The sequence below is a fragment of the Megascapheus bottae genome, chromosome 14 (assembly GCF_031878675.1).
Source record: "Megascapheus bottae isolate mThoBot1 chromosome 14, mThoBot2.hap1, whole genome shotgun sequence".
In the NCBI taxonomy this organism is placed as follows: Eukaryota; Metazoa; Chordata; class Mammalia; order Rodentia; family Geomyidae; genus Megascapheus; species Megascapheus bottae.
This window is the reverse complement of record NC_143522.1, coordinates 43,258,352-43,273,310: the sequence shown is the minus strand read 5'-3', so window position 1 is coordinate 43,273,310 and position 14,959 is coordinate 43,258,352. Positions and strand designations below refer to the sequence as shown.

Sequence of the window (14,959 nt, the reverse complement as noted above, 5' to 3'; positions counted from 1 at the left end):
AGTCAACTGGTGTGACCAATTTAAGACAATTTGTGACTACCTAATAAAGTTGGACATGTGCATATCCTAGGAGTTAACAGCTGATCTCCAAAGTACATGTTCTAGAAAAATGGGTGCATATGGCCTAGAAGGCTTACACAGAATGTGCAGAGTGACACAGTTTATCAGAGTAAAACCCTGGAAGCAAATCAAGCACCTAAAAAAAGAATTAGCATGTGATGGAGTTCATGCAACAGAAGAGCAATACTGATACAATTATTAATGCTAGAGCAGTGAAAATGAGGGAACCGGAAGCGATGGATATCCATCTGGATGAATCTCAAGCCATAATGTTGGGTGAAAATCCAATCTATTCAAAAAAGAACAACAACATGACTCTGTTTAAAGCTCCAAAGCTAGCAAAAGAAAGTAAAAGCAGGGGAATGAGTAAGGGATGAGTCTACACTATGGCTTTCTAAGAAGGAAAGATGAGATCAGGAAAAGGAAGTCTTTCAGAGTAGCATTTAAAAGGCGGAGCAATACGTGTGGGTGCTTTAATAATAGTCCTCAATAGATGTGTGTATTTGCATATATCATTTTGGATGCATGATGTATTTTATACACACAGACAGAAGGGAAAAATCTAAGTCCCTTCCAACAAATCCTGCCCTCTCACTGCAAAAGCACATGGCCTTCCATGTCAACTCAGTGTTGTAGGTGTTTAACACAAAGATAGGATTTTTAGAATAAGACTCAAAGCAACATCTGGGGAACCAGGAGCTTTCAGTACCAGAATAAAGCAAAAAGTTACCTTAGGCACTTTTTGTTTCTGTAGCATGCCAGAAGTTAGAGTATAAGCAGAAAACCCAAAGTAAACTAAATACACACACACACACACACACACACACACACACACACACACACACACACACACACACACACACACTGCTATATGAGTTTTTCAAGTCACCATGGAAAACATAACTTGTCAAATGACAGGAAAAGCAAAGTAACATTTCTTAGGAATTTCTTAGCAGGGTCACATTGGTATGACATCCTCACTGAGTAAATAATGCCTTTCGTTCTCCTTGAATTTTTAAACAAAATGACACCAAACTTAAAACTTTGGCTAATAAGATTTTCAAAAGCGGTGGCAGGGGGTGGGGAGAGTTTGTTTGTAGCTGTTCTCAGCTGGAACTCCAGGAAATACAGGCTTCCTGGGTGGGTAAAGAGCAAGTGGGACTCTACATGTAGACACTACAATCTGGCTCCTGAATCAGTGCGGCAGAGCCCAAAGACATTCTAAATAAGGTAGTGACAAAAGCTAATTATCAGACAGAGAAGTCTATTCTGATTCCCATCCTCCATAGCAGGTAGAAAGCCATACTGGATGCTAACCAAATCACTGAGCCACTGTTCGTTCTGATATGCCTCCTTATCCTTTCCAAGTGTTCAGTATTTACATTGTTACTTCAGTCCCTCTGTCTGTCCACTACTGTTGGGACTTTGATGAATTATGTCTTGAACTAAGATGCTTGGTGAACAGGATATCCTGTATCAAGTTCACTAAGGCTGGAGGAAAGAGTGATTAGGTAATTGGAATGTGTGCTGTTTGTAAAAGGAAAGGAAAAGACAAAAAATAATCAAAGTAGCTACTGGCATTTTATCATCTCAAGGAAACCAGAGCAGCATGAAATTGAGCTACCTCCTTTCAGCAAAGGTAGTTTTACTTGCCTATGGTTCGTTTGTTTTTACCTCCTGTGGCTAGAAAGTTTTACTCTATGGTCAAGACCTGGGAATGCAAGTGCAGCTCAAACCACCAGTAAACCGCTTTATATTTTCTTTTTGGCAAATGAAAAAGAGGGAATGAAATTAACTGCTCTTCTTGGATGTTGTTCTCCCAAGCAGTTTTTCATCTTTTTGAAACTATGGTATTCTTGAGATCTTATGGAATGCCCTAATGAGACTCAGTATATTTGCATGTATGTCGCTATCATCATTATTAAGTTCCTGAAGATAATCAACCACTAACAACAAAAAAAACATATCCATTTGTAGTCAATCCTGTTTCTCATCCCTCTCACCAGTTCCAGAAACCAGAACCTACTTTCTGTCTCTGTGGATTTGTCTATTCTGGACACCTCCATTAATGAAGCATATCATGTGCTGTGTTAGGTCTAGTTGGGTTCACTAAGCATGAGTACTTTATTCCTTTTTATGGCCAAATAATTCATTTGCCAAGCCATTCATCAGTTCATGGACATTGTGGTATTTCCTCCAGGTTGCTTATTTATGGCAAGGAGCAAAAGCAAAAGGCAAACCGAGGAAGCTGAAGGATCTGGACTTTAGGTCTGAACTCATACTGCATCACGGATTAGTAAACATGATACAGTTCTATATGCAACTGTAATTGTACCACTTCTGGAGGATATAAATGGAGAGGTCAGGTGTGGGAATATAGAATCACTGATTTTTTGTTATATTATTAATGAGGAAAGAAGAGAAAGCCTTGTGTAATGTCCGCCAATAGGGAAATAAACTGAACTACAATAGAATATTACTCTGTAATACAAGATTGTTGCCAGGTACAGTATGGCTGCATCTCCATGTGACCAGGCTGGATGAAGAGGGGATGAGGAGAGCATTCTGGGAGATGAAAAGGCATTTGGGCAGAGCATTTGGACTGTGCACATGATTTCACAGGTGCAAGCAACCAAAATTCATTGAAATCATGCACTTTATAACCATGGGCATAGCCAGATGCGGATGACTCATGCCTGTGATCCTAGCTACTCAGGAAGTTGAGATCTGAGGAGTGCAGTTCAAAACCAGTCCGTTCAGGAAAGTATGACTCTTACCTCCAATTAACCACCAAAAAGCTAGGAATGGAGGTGTGGCTCAAGTGGTAGAATGCCAAGCTGGAATTAAAAGGCTCAGGGACAACACGCAGGCCTTGAGCTTAAGCTCTAGGACTGACATGCATGCACACATTCACACACACACACACACACACACACACACACACACACACACGTCATTTATTCTGTATTAGTTACATAGAAAGTTAAAGCAGTAAAAAGCATTTTTTTTTTACAGTGAGTATATCTACTCATCAAATTAATATATATTTTTAAAGAATAGGGTCTGGCTATGTTAGCCCAGGCTGGACTCTAACTCATAACAGTCCTGCCTCAGTTTCTCAAGTGCTGGGATAGTAGGAATGGGCCACTATGTCTTGCACCATTGTGTTAACTGAGTACATGCAGTTTTATCTATCAATTTTGCCTGAAGCTGAATATATAGTTCCTCAAATATTTTCATGACTAATAGATGGAAAAAACAGCTTTTCTATCCCATCCATGGTGTCAGTTAATTTGATAGGAAGTCAAAGTCGTTTATATTTGACACATTAGGATACTTGAGCAGAGTTAAGAAACTTGCCAAGGCTCACGCTCAGTACGAAGCCAAGCTCTTCTGTTCTTCACATGAGTGTGTCTCCATGCCACACTGCCTCTCACTCTTCTCACAGACTCAACTCTGCTCCACAGTTCCTAAATCTGAGATTCCCTGGTCTGTAGAAAAGGTTTCTACTTGAGGGTGGCATCCTATACCTTCTTTCTTTTGCCTGTCATTTCCTCATGTCCATTTTTTTTTTTTGCCATTCCTGGGGCTTGAACTCAGGGTGTGGGCACTGTCCTTGAGCTTTCTCAAGGCTAGAGCTCTATCACTTGAGCCACAGCACCACTTCTGGCTTTTTCTATGGATGTGGTACTGAGGAACCGAACCCAGGTCTTCGTGCTAGGCAAGCACTCTACCACTAGGCCAAACTCCCGGCCCCCAAGTTGTTTTCTAATTATAAAGTTTATCTGAGTCTGTTGATTTATTCCTTCTTTATAATTCAGAATGGTTAATCTAGATAGATCAAGGCAACTAATCCTGATTCCTGGCTCAAAGGAATGAAAATAATTAATCTGAGATTAAAAGCCAGCTTGATAAACTCCCAAATCAGCCATTTAATCCATTAGCTTGGCAGTGTGTTTGTTTAGGATAGTAGTTACTCCTTGGATTATGGAAGGACCAACAACATGGCGATATACACCAGTTTTATGGTGCCCAGTTTTTCTTTTCTTTACTCTTCCTTCTTTTCTTTTTTTTTTTTTTGAGCCAGTTCTAAGGCTTGTACTCAGGGTTCCAGAGCTTTTTGGGTTTTTTTGCCCAAAGACTGTGCTCTACCACTTCTGGGTTTTGGGTGGTTAATTGGAGAAAAGTCTTTGGACTTTCCTACCCAGAGTGACTTCACACTGCAATCTGCATATCTCAGCCTCCTGAGGAGCTAGCATTACAGGTGTGCCCAGCCACCCGAGTCCAGCTGCACTATGACCTTGATCAAGTAAAATGAATACAGATGGGACATTTGGATGAAACAATTTTTTTTGCTTTGACAGTCGTATTTTCAGGAGGGAAGCTCTGCTCTTTCTTTCATAAAAGACATTTGTAATGACAGTTAACTAGGCCGCACGGACTTTTGCCTGGTAAAGCCATTTTCATCTTGCTCCACCCAGCATTATACCTCAGGAGACTACAGTAGACAGACTCAGCCTCAAGCTTGCTGGCTCTTTGCCTGCTGGCTGGGTTTGGTCAACTGGGGGCATGAGCAGGTCACAGGAAGACAGGAAATACATTCTATTTGTTTCCTGAGACTCTTGTCTACAGTGTTGCTATTCCTCTTTTCTGTAGGCCACAGATCCACTCGGAAGACTCTTGCTGAGTGCTGGAGGTTCAAGCCTGTAATACCAGCTATTTAGGAGATTGAGATCAAAGGATTGTAGCTGGAAGCCAGTTTAACCAGCAAAAATCTGGAAGTGGAGGTGTGGCTCAAGTGACAGAATGTCAGCCTTTGAGTGAAAAAGCTAAGGGATAGTACCCAGGCCCTGGCTCCAGTGTTAGTGCACACACACACACACACACACACACACACACACACACACACACACACCCAGAGTCTTTCTTACTCTCCTTGCTTTAAATCAGGATGGTAAAAGGGCCTTGGGGATTTGCCCTTTCCTTTATAGTTCCCTATACTTTGTCCATAACTTTGTAAATGTTCTCTGTATTGAACGCTGCTAAAATTAATGACTTTGGGTGTCCCAATTGTTTACAATAGTGCTGATATTTTCTGAGACTTGAGAATACAGAATATGAACATTGTCAGAACATGAATCTATTCAAACTCCTCCATTTATTGGAAAACACTGACTTCCATATTGTTAATTGCAGGCAAACTAAATCCATGCCTCGGTGAGATGTCAAAGAGCATTGATTCAACCTTGGGCCAATATGTACTTACAATTGGGTAAAGGTACACTCACAGAGATTTAGAGACAAAGAAGGTGATAGTTTATACAATTGAAAATATGAGAAATATGGAACATTTTCAGATTGATAGATCATGCTTTTTTATGCTCAGTAAATCATTTTGCCACAGTGGTTTCAACTTTTTGTTTTCCAAAGGGTTCTGTTCTCCTAAGATTTAGATCATTTTGGGGGGAGTTCTAAATATCAAATATAAAGCAGTTGTTTGCTACACTAAAAAAAAAAATAAAAAATAAACCCTGACTGAATAGCAATCTGAGATTGCACGGAGGGGCTATTTGTTTTCCCTCCTTGAGAACCATTATCATATATAGTGAAAAATGTTAGAGCAGTAAAATATACTTCATGTGTCATGGATAAGTTATCATCTCAAGTAGATTTCGATTGCTTAAAGCTTAGAGCAAAGTTACATCTTTTATGGAAAAAGATGAATCTTGATCCCATGTGAGCTTAGAAGAACTAACACCTCCCTGGAATCGCCTCTATTCCGCCCTTCCCATATGAAGCATAAGAATATCCAAAAGTAGATACAAAAAGAAAAAGAATTAGAAAATTCTAGCAGCTTCCATTTAATTCTACATAAGACCATATGGTTCTCACAGAACCCTTGCTTCTTATTTTCCATATGAGTGCTAATTTCAAACTTCCAAGTTTTCCTAACTTGGTGTAACTCATCAGTGACAAATCCTCATCTTAGATCTATGTCACATTTTATGATTTACCAGGTACTTTCCAATTCACTGCATCAATGGATACTTAAGGACAGTTCAGATGCAGTCAAGACGACTATTACAACCCTGATTTATGGATAAGGAGATGAAGGCTTTAGAGTCATTGGCCAGGATTCTTTTAGCAATAACTTGAATTAGCTTATGTAAGCAAATAGAAATGTATTGGCTCATATCAATGGAATTCTTGGACTCTAATTGTTACTAGACCACTAGTTTGCTCTCTTGCTTACATGTACTCCCTGCCTTTCTTCCTTCCTCCACCCACCCAGGCCCTCTATCTTTTCCTTCCCCTTTGTTCACTGGCCGCGTAGACTGTAACATGACCTACTCATGACCAAACATGAAGACTTCTCTTTAATTGAATTAAACAATCCAGAAGTCAACCTCCTGACCGCTGCTGGTTGCCTGTCTCCTTCTCAACTAACCCACTAACCCTTGTGGTCTAGGACAGATTATTATGGCTTTCTCATCATGGGCTGATTTCCACGCCTAGGCCCAATATGACCTAACCAAACAGAAGGGAAATCCAATAGCCACGGAGAAAACTGAGGAGAGAGCCAGTCACCCTAATTTGGGCACTGTCTTTAATAACTTGCCCAAAAGGCAGAATCCAGAAGACTGCACAACCAGATTTTCAGATCACAATGACCCTTCTCGATCTGTCAGTACAGGAATCACTCAGGTGCGGCTAAGCTTGTCAGCCTCCTGGGTACCACGATGGTCTGGTTCAGGACTAAAGAGTTGGAGAACACTTGGTTTCTAGGCTTGATCCTATTATCTATCAGCTCTGTGACCAGCCAGGACTGTGGACCAGTTACTTGACCTCCGGAAACAGCAGCTTCCTCTTCAGTAAGGCAAACAGGTCATCAGAAGGATGCAGGAGATGATGCATTCCAGATGACTTGAAAGTTATAAAAGAACTACAGTGGAGGTTGCTAGTTGTGTCACATAGAAATGTTACAGAGACTAAAATTACACATAACATTCTACACTTGTTCTCCACACCACCCTTTCTACTGGCATCCCTCTGACATTTTTCACTCTCAGTTCTTAACAGCACAATTCAAAAATGAAGCATCAAATAGTGATTCGACATGAAAAGACTGTTCAGAAGAGAAGCTCAGAAACAGACGGTTTAGTGGCACTTAATATACTCACCTTCTTAATACAGATTAACCCAGAGGTAGAAAATTTCTAGATCATACACACGAAACAGTTAACATTGGCTACCTCTAGAAAGAAGCAATTGCTTTTTATTTTTTTAATTTATCTTCTATTGCACAAAGTTAAAAATTCTTTCATGCATATTTTGTTTCCCCATCCACCTTTTTTTCTGGTCTTAAGGCTTGAACTCAGCACCTTGGATCTGTCTCCGAGGGTTTGTACTCTACTACTTGAGCCCCACTTCCACTTCTTGCTTTTTGGTGGTTAATTAGAGATAAAGGTCTCACAGACTTTCCTGCTCGGGCTGTCTTCCAAATGCAATCCTCAGATCTCAGCCTCCAGAGTAGCTGGGATACAGGTGCAAGCCACTGGGCCCTGCTACAAATATTCCTTTAATAATATAAAATAAACATCTAAATCTTGGTGAGCAGATAAAAGGAAGACAGGACATACCTAGGATAGTATTTGGTGTTTAACAAGTTTTTAATAATTGCTTATTGATCAAAGTAGATATTTCTAGTTATACCTATCCAGTAAAGTAAATTCAATTCACTAGGATAAAACCTAGTTTTCTTTTCCATGAAAATACTCTTTCTCCTCTAATCATACTGTGAGAAATGCTCGCTTCTACCTGCTAAAGAAATGATTTTTAAACTCTTATTCATACATTGAAAATGAAACCTACCTCCTAATTTCAATTATAAAACACCGTTCCCCCGTGGCTACTCACGGCCACATTCCAACTCTTGTGAGCAGACTTTCTTATTAACATCAGAGGAGGCTTCCAGGAACCTATTGCATTACAACTAGAAGTTTGTATGATATTTCTTTTTTTGTTGTTTGATATTTTCTAAGAAAATAAAAGTTGCTTGTATGGCAGCATATACCAGTGCTTAAAGAAAGATTAAAATAGCCTGTTGAAAAAATGATGCAATAACTATGGACTTTGGATGTTGTATAGCTGGCTAAGCACTGGACTGGTTGCCTAGTTACATCTCTGCAGAAAGGTTAAAATGGTTGCGTCTAAATCTAGAAGAAATTTAAAACCCCAAGTTTCATAATTAAACCAAGGATTGTTTGTGAACCCTCATGAGGCAGTCATCCCTGGAAAAAAGAACCCACAGGTCATAAGGGCCTTTGGAGCTCTAAGGCACTCTTCTAATAATAGATGTTTCTATATGTGAATGGTGTTACCTTGGTTGCTTTTCATTCTCTTTCACATCAGGACTCTTTCAATTTTATTTTCAATCATAATTTAGTACTCTAAGCTATTAAAAAACTTTCCATCATAGCTGATAAACTTCCATCTGATGGCAGGTGGAAGAAAAATCCAGTGTTTTGAATTGTGAATCTTAAGTTTCAAGGAAGATTAGGCCATTCTATAAGAATAGTGAAAACTATCTATTTTTGAGAATAAATAGTTCATGTCTTTACTCTCAGAGATGGTCCTATTTTACCCTCTGGTGTTTCCTTCCTTCAGTTTTACCTTACAGAGGATAATAATTTAGGACTAGAAATACGATATGAGTGTATTAGCTTGAATGTAGATTTCTTCCAGCATTTGTAAGTATGAAGCTGGCATTAAGAACTTAACGCTTCTTGACCTCCCAGAGTAGATCTGGAAATATTTCCCCAAGGTTGCTATTTCTGCAGAAGGCACCTGCTCAGTGTTTTCTCCAGGCTTTCTTCCACACTCCCTCCCCAACCCAATCACCCATTGCAAAGTCTGGCTGAGAAAGTAGAGGTGTTCGTTACTTCTGTAGCTTTTATTTGGAGATGTTTCTTTGCTAAACTGTTGGGAATTGTTCATTGTACTTGAAAGAAGAAGTAGGCTTCCCCAAGAATAGGCAGTCGACTTTTAGAGGCTGGCAGTCTTTAAAAAACATATATATATATATATATATATATATATATATATATATAATTTTCCATCTTCTGAAATGTGCTAGTTGATAGATCTAAGTCATTCCCTATTCCAATTCCCTCCCTTGGGGCATTCAAAACACTCCCTCAAAACTGCTTATCTTTTTCTAAGCAATCTATCCTATCTCCAGGGTGGATTTGGAGGTAGGGAGGTTTGCTCTGTCGTATAAAAGTCAGGATTAACGGTAAGAGAGCTCCGTGCTGTCCTTGCAAATTTGAGTTGTATAAATTCCACACCCGCTGACATGCTGACAAAGCTTCAGGGAGGTCCTGTGGTCACCTCGGTAACATGGTTGGGAAAGCAAGCTGCCCTCCTTAGAGGCAGCTTGCAGGAGGGTGCTGCTAACACCTAACTCTGGAAAACTGACAGGCAGGTTGGATCGTTTCCACCCATGTGTTAGTGCTGGTTTGTTTGAGTTCTGAATCTTAGGAAGTTTTATGTTTAATTGACTTAGATCAGCTCTTGGTATCATGGAAGGTTGTTTCTAAGACCACCCCCCCATGGATACCAAGCCTGTAGATATTCATGTCATATTTATATCCTTCTGCATATCACTCTCCATCCTCTAAATCATTTCTAGATGACTGTGAATACCTAATCCAACATAAACGCCATGTATATAGTTGTTACACCGTATTACTTAAGAGCTAAGGACAAGAAAAAGTCTGCCCATGTTCAGTTGTGAAGCAATTAAAATTTTGATCTGGGGTTGGTTGAATCCACAGACATAGAACTCACTAGTGCAGGGGGTAGCAGAAAGTATGGATGGATGTGGGGTTACCAAAAGATGTAGATTTATTTATAACCACTGTCACCCCAAACCCTGGGAGTGGCCTTGCCTCTCAGGCATTTAAACTTTGTATTTTAAAAGTTCATCAACCTGAGTCCTACTTCCCCATGGAGCCACTTTACTGGACATCTGGGGTGAGCAGCTACTCTGATTTCCTGGCAGCTTCTCAGTTTCAGTACTGGAAGTTCTGTGTCCCTAGAAATCCCTCAGAGGCAAATCAGTATCATTTAGTTCTCTATAGCTAGCCTGTTTGGACTTTCAATCTTCCCTGCTACTAAAAGTGGGTAAAAAGAGTGACTTGCTAGAAAAATAGCTGAAAATCTCTGCCCCAAATTTCTAGCCACAAAGATGGTTTTCAAAAATAAACAAACAAGCCAGCAGTTCTTTTTTTTTCTTTTTGCCAGGCTAGAAATGGTTTCCTCATGTTGCAGGATTAACCTACCTAATATGTGAAGAAAATTAAACCCATACCTCAACTCTGGCTAACATAAATACCTTTACAGTGAGGTTCTGAGATCTTATTTTATCCCCCTTCATTTCCACATTTCTCAGCCTAAAAAATAATGCAATATGTGATAGGTAGACATAACAGCGCAAAATAAAACCCTCACATTTCTTTGGTCTTATTCAAAGCTTTATATCCTGTATGCTCTAGGCAAACTCACCAGAGTTGGAGAAATGCCCAAACCAGCAAACTCTCCAGAGGCCACACCTGCAGCACTGCAAAGTCTAGCCAGGAAAAGGACCATTAGATTTCAAACCTGTCTGCATTGCACCAAACACTCCCAGAAAACAAAATAAAAACAGTTTCAGTACCTGGACTTTCAAAGTGAGAACTACAGATCTAAAAATGAGGATTTGCTTCATTCACTTGGGAGCCCAAAGCCTTCTCAATCCTGGATAATTAAATACTACATGATCCTGTCTGAACTATCTGAAGCATTTCTATTCTTTGGAGCAATTAATCCCTTTGATTAGTAGCAGTAGGCAGAATAAGAGGCCCTAAATGTGTCTGTCTCTTAATATGCCTGGATAAAGGAGCTTTGAAGATGTGGTTACATGAGGACCTAGTGATGAGAAGATTATTTTGGTTTATTCAAGTGTGCCCAATCTTAACATATGGGTCCTTAAGAGGGAATCCTTCCTGGCTGAGTTCAGAGTTAGAGAGAGATGTGACTGCAGTACAGAGCCACATAGAAATGTAGTGTTGCTGTTTTTGAACATGGAGGAAGGGGACCTCCAGAAGCTGTAAAGGACAAGGAAAGGGATTCTCTCTTAGAACTTCCATAAAGGCATGCAGCCTTCTGGGTATTTGTGGCACAAGCAAGATCCCTCTCATTTTGGAACCACCAAGTTTTCAATCATCTGTTACAGCAGGAAGAGAAAAACACATGCATCATTCATCACTACTGTTGTACAATTGGTAAGGTACCTTAAAAAAAGACTTCGCTTCAGAACTCAGTATTTAATATGCTTCTCCAGACAGACTTAAAATAATAGATTCAGTCCTAGACCAAACATGCTCAAAAACACCCTGACAGAACAAGACAGTGCCTTCTTTTATATGTCTACTTTGCTTAGTTTCTTCATTTTGTTAGCACAGAGACTACTCACATAGGGAATTACTGAGACGAATCATTTCACATGAAGGAATAATGTTTTTAAATGAGAGTGGCAAATGCCAACTCCTATTTAAAAGGTTGTGTGCTAAACAGTTGTTCCCAATGTTTCTGGATACCATGAGGATGGGAAGATGCCATAGTCCTTGACCAAGAGCACTATGAAGAATTATCCCTTTCAACACATGAGCATGCTCCATTAAGAAACTCTGCTTTGATTTGACACTTTTCAGGGCACTTCGCAACATGAAGAAAACACATAAACATCAGACAAGAACATGAGGTCTTCATTATAAACACTATTTGACAGACTATAGGTAGGTCTCAGACCTCACCTGAAAGACACCAGGTAATTAAATCCAAAGAGCCCAAATATAAGGTAGTAGATGCTATACATGGTTTTAAAATCATACATGTGTGCCCATGTACTCTCTCTGTTTCTGTCTCTCTCTCACACACACCGCTTCCTTCTAATAATTCTATTAAATTCAAGACCAGAGATTTCTCAACCCAGCTGTACTTGGTACCCAAGCTTCTACTGTAAAGATTTTTTTTTTATGCAACTGGACTGGGTAGAGTCTGGCAGTGTTTTTTTGCTGCTTCAGTGGAGATTTTGATGGGCAGACATGACAAATACATTGCTGTCTTCAGTAGGATTCAGCCTACAGGATATACCCAGGAGATGAAGCTGCTTCTTAGGTTTGAATCCGATCTCCTCTAACTGTGCTTAGCCATTTATTATTTCCTATCTTATCTCGCAAAAGATAAGAAAAAAATCTCTCCCTCTCCAGCCCCTCCCCCCACCCCGCCTCTCTCTCTATGGTGGGGCTAGAACTCTGGGCCTGGGCATTGTCCCTGAGCTCTTCAGCTCGAAGCTACCCACCCTGCCCCTTGAGCCACAGCCCCACTTCCAGTTTTCTGGTGGTTAATTGGAGATAAGAGCCTCACAGACTTCAGTGCTTGGGCTGGCTTTGAACTGTGATCCTCAGATCTTCAGCCACCTGCTTTTCTTATTGAGGGCACATTGCACTAACCTTTGAAAGCCTCTTTGCCGTTGGTACTTCTTGCCACTTTGCCCACCAGACTACCCTTTTCCTCTGGCATCACCACTTTTTCCTCACACCTCACCCACAGAGCTCCTTCTGTGCCTGGCTTCTCCTCCCAACACCAGTCACAGAGGGGCCTGTATGGTTTTCATCTTCCTATTCCCAGCATCTGGCTCTCATTCTTTTGTTCATTCATTCATCAGTTTTATTAAATATGTAACAAGTGCCAGACATGCTGACTACATGCTAGAGGCAAAATTGTTAGTGGATTAGAAACCACGCCCGCTCTCTCAAAGCTTTTCTTAAATGGGAGACAGATTGCTGGATAAGCAATTGTGATATTGGCAGGTTAGGAGAAGGTTGCTTGTATTGTTACATTTTATTTTATTTATTTATTTAATTTTTTTGGCCATTCCTGGGCTTGGACTCAGGACCTGATCACGGTCCTTGGGTTCTTCTTCTCAAGGCTAGAGCTCTACCACTTGAGCCTCAGTGCCATTTCTGGCTTTTTCTATGTATGTGGTACCGAGGAATCGAACCCGGGTTTCCGTGCATGCTAGGCAAGCACTCTACCACTAGACTAAACTCCAGGCCCAGTATTGCTAAATTTTATATTGTTGTATTTCAAAGATGGTTAAAAAGTAAAGAGCCAAATACAAGTTTCAGAAATTATGGCATATTCTAAATGTTTATACTTGGCCATTCAAGTTGTATGATAAATGTCATCATTACATTCTCTCAGTGTGTCTCTCAGTGATAATTTAGAAATTATCAAAAGTCCAAATCTGAGGATGTCATGGATGCAAACAAAGGAAAGTGGAGTCTAAGGAACATTTGATGTCTAGTAAATTCTAAGTAAGCCTTGATGAATGAATAAATGAATAAATGAGTAGTGCCAGTAAAGTGAATAAATCAGGTCACTGGTAGCTTATGCTTTTCATTAGAACTTTGCAATAGCCATTGTGCAGTATTGTAACCAAAAAACTGAAAAGCCAACCATCAAACTCAAGTGGCCACAGGGTTCTACCCAACAGACAAAGAAGTGGAGTGGGTGAGACTATAAATGGGAAATATTTACCTTGAACTGATCGTTCTTGGAAGTGGGTGGTGATGACACAGGAGCTTATTATATTATTATCTCTGTTTCAATATATATGCTAAGCATTTTTCATAATAAAGTTACATTTTAAAAGGGTGTGAAAAATCCAAGTCATTAACTCAAGAAAACTATTTGCTTGAAACACACTATCACATCAGAGGGTTATGGTGACCTTTCAAGTTTACAACCAGATTCAAGTAGCTTTAGCTAGAACAGGGTTTCCAGAAGAAAGCCTATCCACATTTCTTGTTATCTTTGTTGTGTAGGAAAGGCTTTACAATGTCTACAGCCAATCTAAGGTCGTGGGCTACCATCTAGGATCAAATTGCTCTCCATTCTGTTCTGCACAGAGTATGATCTCCTGAAATCCATCCATCATGGCTGGTGCCATGGGGTATGTGTTGCTAAAGCAGCAACTTCACAAGTTCTCCAGTTCAGATATTTGGAAGGTAATGAAACATAAATCAGAGTGAAAATCCAAGCTAACCTATCATCAAAGAGAACGATGCTCTTTACCTTCCAAAGTGATGTCAATATTGTCAAATACCCTTTGAGTGTTTTGTTTTCTACAAAACACCGAGTGTAGATAGGAAAGAAAAGGATGGAAAGAGTGACCCTGATCAGAAATCACCACCAGACACGTAAATGGACATGTTACATTGTAATCCTCATATACAATCATTTGAAGACTAAAAATACAATAAAAATGAAACTTAATAGGCTTAGCAGTGCCATCTTGAAGACTGATTAAAATGTTTTTCCTTTCTCTTTTGATTTCTGGTTAAGTTCAAGAATATCCTAGAAGAAAGTGTTTCATAAGTCTTACCTTTTTAAGTTTGAAAGCCGGAGGCTCACTGGCAGAAGTGGCTGTTGAGAAAACAGAACACATTTATTTTTTTCTCAGAAAATATGAACTTGAATAAAATACAAGAAAGAGCAAGGAAATCTTTCTGCAACTAGGGTTGCTGATAAGGACTGTGTAGTTTTTAGGGCAGGGTGCTGGAGGGGGGACTTATATTTCAGAGCCTGGACACATTGAATCAACTCTTTTCTGTTACGAAACAGCATTATGAACTAGGAGCTCATTTTACTAGTCTGCATAGAAGAAAACATAAAATCACAAAAGCTACCTAGGAACTTAAGTGAAGCAGAAATCTTGGTAACTGAGGCTGGGCACTAGGGAATGAATAAGAGTAAGATTTTCTCTTCATTTAGAAAGATGAAAGCCACAAAG

At 39.8% G+C, this 14,959-nt stretch overlaps 1 protein-coding gene across 1 annotated transcript in view; it reads right to left on the bottom strand.

Annotated features, from left to right (window-relative positions):
- The window catches only part of Gng2 (G protein subunit gamma 2), a 92,698-nt gene extending 78,103 nt beyond the window's left edge, over window positions 1–14,595 (bottom strand). Inside the window, exon 1 of the mRNA XM_090345091.1 lies at window positions 14,552–14,595. The gene's annotated coding sequence lies outside the window, so the exon portion shown is untranslated. The remainder of the gene's footprint in view (window positions 1–14,551) is intronic.
- Window positions 14,596–14,959: the final 364 nt, after the last annotated feature.